This window comes from Onthophagus taurus, chromosome 11, assembly GCF_036711975.1.
Source record: "Onthophagus taurus isolate NC chromosome 11, IU_Otau_3.0, whole genome shotgun sequence".
NCBI lineage: Eukaryota > Metazoa > Arthropoda > Insecta > Coleoptera > Scarabaeidae > Onthophagus > Onthophagus taurus.
In genome coordinates, this window is record NC_091976.1 from 9,979,105 (window position 1) to 9,985,041 (window position 5,937).

The 5,937-nt window shown below is 32.5% G+C and overlaps 1 long non-coding RNA gene across 1 annotated transcript; it reads left to right on the forward strand.

Moving 5' to 3' along the window:
- Positions 1 to 1,028: 1,028 nt before the first annotated feature.
- Positions 1,029 to 2,770, forward strand: LOC139432162 (uncharacterized). The gene is made up of 3 exons (XR_011642025.1): positions 1,029 to 1,679; positions 2,247 to 2,562; positions 2,624 to 2,770. It is a non-coding gene; the product is annotated as an uncharacterized lncRNA (long non-coding RNA).
- Positions 2,771 to 5,937: the final 3,167 nt, after the last annotated feature.

A 5,937-nucleotide genomic window follows, 5' to 3' on the forward strand; every position in this document is an offset into this window, starting at 1 on the left:
CAAGCGACGCATACACTCTTATCGTTTACTGCAAGATCTTTGTCGGAACTCTTCAAATCCCTAGCTACAGCTTTATTCTTTAAATGAAACTCATATTTTTCACGAAGTTTTTCTTTTTCCGCTTCCGGTGCCAAATTAAAAACCGAGCAAATATCACACTGGTCTTTCTTGGGCTGAAAGAAACCAATATTAAATTCCTCATTGAAAATGTCTCTATACTGACGAGAAGTAGCTGGTATGGTAATATTGTTTAAGTTACAATATTCAGTGTATAATCGATACATTTTTTGGATGCTCAATCCTTCCTCAAAGTACATTTTCGTGGAGTCTTTTCGAATATAATGAGAACGTACTACGGGAAACAATTTAATGTGAATTCTGACAGTCTCTGTAATTTCTGGTTTTAGTCTATGAGGTCGTGTACTATGTTTCCCACGCTTGTCCTCTTCTAAGGTTCCCCCTTCTTTTAATTTGCTTAATGCTGTAGTTACCCAACATTCTGAAATATTTAGAGTTCGGAAAAAAAAAATCTTGCAAATACGTTGTTCTTTACTACGAATGTTGAAATAATATTCCCGAGAGAAACTTCTCCGAGACTGCGAATTGACAGTAAGAGTAACTTGTTTTTTGGTTACCTGTCTTACATGACGAGCTACAAAATCCCATTTTCTTGTATGATTTTGTAATTGCCAAAATTCATTGAAAATGAGCTTTCTGTCTTCCTCGTTGATTTTAGTAGTGCATTTTAACCTGCAGGTGTCTTGTGTTTACAAGGTTCACCTAGCTGTCTTGCTTTTACTTTCACCCCTTTTCGGTTTTCGTGTTCAAGTCCGACATTGAGAAGGGTTTTTGATTTATTATCTATCCACTCATTAACGTTTCTGGCTCGCTTTGTACCTACTTTTTGTATGTTGGTTTTTTTTCTTTTATTCTTTTTAATGGCTGGTTGTTCTGCATTCTCAGTTTCTTCGGCTGACGTTTCATTTATGTTTTCGTCTTGTGGTGGTATATAATCTGGGTAATCTAATTTCGGTATTCGAGCACATTATTGTGCAACAATAGTATTTTCACCTAATCTCAACCAACCTTAAAATGACGCCGTAAACTAACGTAATTATAACTATCCACTGTTCACGAATTGAATTGATTGAAAGTTTGAATTAAAAATTAATTTAAAAATTTTTAAATTGGTTCATAACCTCAAAACGGAGTGTCAGTTTACTATGAAACCATAAATAAAAAACATAAGAAAACAAAAAAACTAAAAACCACTTTACGAGTTAAATGTCGTAAAGGTTTGAGTTTGAGATCTTTCCCGTTTCAATGACGACGAAAACTGTAGTAACTCAAGATACGATAGTATTCCGTGGATGATGCATACAAATCGGAGATACTATTAAATTCAATAGCAAAATTTTGGCTGCAGCATGTTCATCTCATAAAATACGACTTTCTTCGCCGAAAAAAATTATCTGAATAGAGCGTTTGGTGCACGTAACTCAAAACATGAAAAATTTGAGTTACTATAGTCTTCGTTGGAGGCGTCGAGATGTTGGTGCAATTGATTGAAATCTTGATTCCTCCCTGGTTTGAACTGCTCCTTTTTCCCCCTTGGTGGAATGTGCTGGTACCCCCTTGGTGGCTTTCCGGAAAAACTATTCCGATGTCTTCTTTCCCAGGTTGGTTGTCGTACTCTTCTTAATTAATTTTAGCTTCTTTTCTTCTCCCTTCTTTGCTTCTCTCTTAATTGTGAATTTCTTTGGTTATGTTTTTTCTTCAGAAATTTATCTTCGTAGGATTTCACGAGCGTTTCGAAATAGATGTTTACTCAATGATGATCAGGAAGCGAATTCTCGCGTCCTCGTTATTCATTTTTCACCCTTTTTTCGGCAAAAATCGACAAAAACTTCTCTTTTTTGTCCATCACCCTCTTTGATACCACAAGAAAAAGTGTAAAAAATTTGTATTTCTGAGCGCCATCTCTTATTGACATTTGGTTTTTCTTCCAAATTTTCAAAAATTACTTTTTAAATAAACTATATTTATTGAAATCCTTCAATGTCTGAATACTCTGAATTATTTCATTCCCCTTTGACACAATTTTTCACATTAAGTCTTCTTTAATTCCAAAATTTATATTCCGTTTCTTTCAAAATCTTCACATTTTTAATTTTCAACATTTCGGTTTTAAACTGATTAAAATCACTTGATACTGATGTAATTCATTATAAGCTTTATGTTTTTAGGTATTTCAAGAAGTTTTTTTGGCTGTAATCACCCATAAATTGAATACTTTGGATTTGGAGGTTATGTTTCGTTTTTTTTTTGTGGCCTTTTTTATTTTTTAACTAAATACAAGAATATTTCTTAATCTACGACGGAAATACGAACGGATTTATCATTGATTAAAACATTTTTACAAATAACGACGAAATCAAGGAGAACTATAACAAGCTTTTATGAAATTTTTCAACGATCAGCTTTAACTATCTTCGGTATATCAACTTTGATATCAATACGTAAGTTGTTCTTTATATTTTAATTATAATATTAATTTGAACGGTAAGATCACTGATTTTATTGTTGTTTTTATCTGATTGAATTGTATTTATCTATTTTTTAGATTTGAAGAAGTACTAATAAACTCTCTAGGCTCTCGATTTACAAGGATTTTTCTACAGAATGTCATTATTTCCTCTTTATTGTAATTATTTCTTATAAGAAAACTATTGTTTATTAATTAATTAATAAAATTATGAGTGGAACCCAATATTATTACAATATCTGCACTCTAGTCTTTACACTCTTTTGCTGCCTTAGGCTACACACATACTGGAGCGACGAACAAAGCGGCGAGGAGAGCGGTGAAGAAAGCGGCGACCGAGAATCGCGGTAATAAAAGAGTTGCATTCACATAGTGGCGCGTCTAATAAGGAGGTATAGATTTATTACTATTAGAAAATTCTTCCGTGAAAATTTGGTATTTATTAAAATTTAAAAGGAAGAGAAGTTGTAATGTACATGAAATAAATAAAAGTAGACATATACATGGCGAATTTCATCATTTGTATGAACAACTACGCCATTATTCAATGATAAATTTTACCAATACAATGAGGGTCTTCCAATGGGATCCCCCTTGAGCGGTCTACTCTCCGACATATTCCTTAATAATATAGAAAACAAAATTTTACACAAAGATAACATTAACAATAATAATATAGTCCTGTGGCTCAGATATGTTGATGATATTTTGATAATTTGGGATGATGACGGATTCAATTTGATAGATGATTTCCATAAATACATTAATAATCTCCATAAAAATCATAAATTTACTATAGAAATTGAAAAACATAAACAACTAAACTTCTTAGATCTCACCTTAGTTAATACCGATTATTCTATTCAATACAAAATTTACAGAAAACCAACACAAACAGACACCATAATCCCATATTATTCTCATCACATTACAACACACAAATTAGTTGCCTTTAATGCTTATCTATATAGATGTTTCAACACCCCCCTTTCAAACGAAGATAGAAACACAGAAATTAATATCATTAAGAGTATAGGTATTAACAATGGTTTTCAATTATCCCAAATTGACAAAATAATTAATAAATTCATTTTTAAACAAAACCTTAACAACTCTACAGGTCTTCAACCTATAACTCAAAACTTTGATACATACAGATCAATTACTTATCCCGGCAAAATAGCTCACAATATCAGAAACATTTTCAATAAATATGGAATCAGCATATCTTACAAAAACATTCACACCTTACAAAAACTTTTGCATAATGCAAAAGATAAGCTAGACTTGTTGGAACTTAACGGTGTTTACAGTTTAGAATGTAATATTTGCGGAGCCACATATATTGGCGAAACAGGGAGAGCCCTAAAAACAAGAATTAGAGAACATTTAATAAAACCCAACTCTAATTTTGGTAAACACCTATCTCTGCACAACCACACTTTTGATATTAAAGAAAATGTAACACTCATACATAAACAAAATAAAGGCCACAAACTTGAGCTTTTAGAGAGCTATGAAATAGACAAATTCATAAAAACTAATACAAGACTTGAGTGCCTTAATGACCAGGTCCTCCCCTTAAAGCCACCCTTATACAAATGCCTCAATAACCCAGTTCCCCAAAATACCGAGGATCAGTGTACTTAGCCCCACACACTGTTCGCAGATTTTGGGGTCCCTGCGGCAACACCCAACTCCTGTCTACACCCTATCCTTGTATTCCCTATCCTATATTTTTCTATTAATTTAAAAATCCAAATTTTATTATCCCCTTTCCTTACCTTACTATTCAACGCCTGGAAATATTAACTACAAAATACAAATTATATACATTACATACTTTTTTAAAAAACAGATTTTAGAGTTCTTGCCTCGCAGACAATTATACTTGCAGAAGGGATTTGTTTCATCTGAACACCTCTATGTAATTTTATTTTATTTTCAACACATGCGCATTTATACATTTTATTTCTGGTTTTCGCGAACTCATAAAAAGTGGTTACCTCTTGCAATTTCTCAACCATTTTATTTTATTTTTGTAACTTTTCATGTAACGTTTTCATGTAATTTTTCATGTATTAAAGCTTCAACATCCATTTTGTATCAAAGAGGAGAGCGGAGAAAACAAACTTGCTTGAACGCGCCGCTATCCTCTCTTATGACCACACTGCTACTTGGCGCCGCGCCGCACCACTATGTTCTACTCATTTGGATATGTATAGTTTGTTTTCGCCGCTTTCCTCACCGCTCTGCTCGCCGCTTTGCTCGTCGCGTCAGTATGTGTTTAGCCTTAGTCAGCGATATAGGAGATAGTATATATATGTTCCTAACTAACTATTCTCTACCGTCTCTCTCTCTCTCCTTGGATTTCGTCATCGACGCTCCTCATCGACGTCATCGGATCCCATCAAGATAACATTCTCGAAGGACACATCGATTGTTTTTATATACAAGCAATACTGAAATATATGCAACTTATTTTACATTTCTCGTAGTAACGCTCACAGTAAAATTTAAATTTTTATGAATAGCCACAAACTAACATCGGTTGAATAACTATCTACAAACAAGGGTAATATCCTTGTTTATAGATATACATAGTTATTTAACCGGTCGAGTTGGGTTGCTCTAGCTCGTGCTGAATCTAACGGCAAACGAGAAAAACATCATTTATGAATGAATTGAATAAAATTTTTTAATTAGGGTATAAATTAAAACAATATTTGCAGTGTTAATCTATAACACAGAAAAATTTTTTTATTAAAAAATATCTACAGTGTGTCCCCGGATTGTGTCCCCGTAAGGTATAATTGACGATAAATTTTTGAATTCAAATTCCATCTTTTGCAATTAAAGTCTGGATGTCATAAAACGAAATATAACCAAGTTTTACGTCAAATATCCTCAAAGTACCAAAGTTAACGCAAGAAGTTTGTTAACCGTTGCAGGTAAAGTGGTCTTTCTGAGCAATGTACAACAAAAGTTGATTAAAATAAAATGTTTGTTATGTTAAATTATATCGATATGCCGAATTTTATTAATTTAGCATATAAAAGAAAAAATTAGTTTTTTCTTGAAAATTTTTTTCTAATATTCCATTTTACAATAAAAACAAATGACCTGAGTGAACTAACAATTATCATTTGATAGCTTAGCTTTAGCCTATTGTCAAATATTAATTGATCATGTTTACATTACAACATAAAATATTTATAGTGCAGTGCTATGGATTGGGGAACATTAGTTACAATGCAGTTTTAAGGCAATTTGAGGAAAAATTTGGATTTTTAGTAGATAAAAAAACAATTAAGAGAGTTGTTAAAAAATTTTCGGAAACGGGTAATGTGGAAAATGTTGTGAGTTCGAAGGGGTTGATAAAAACTCAAAAC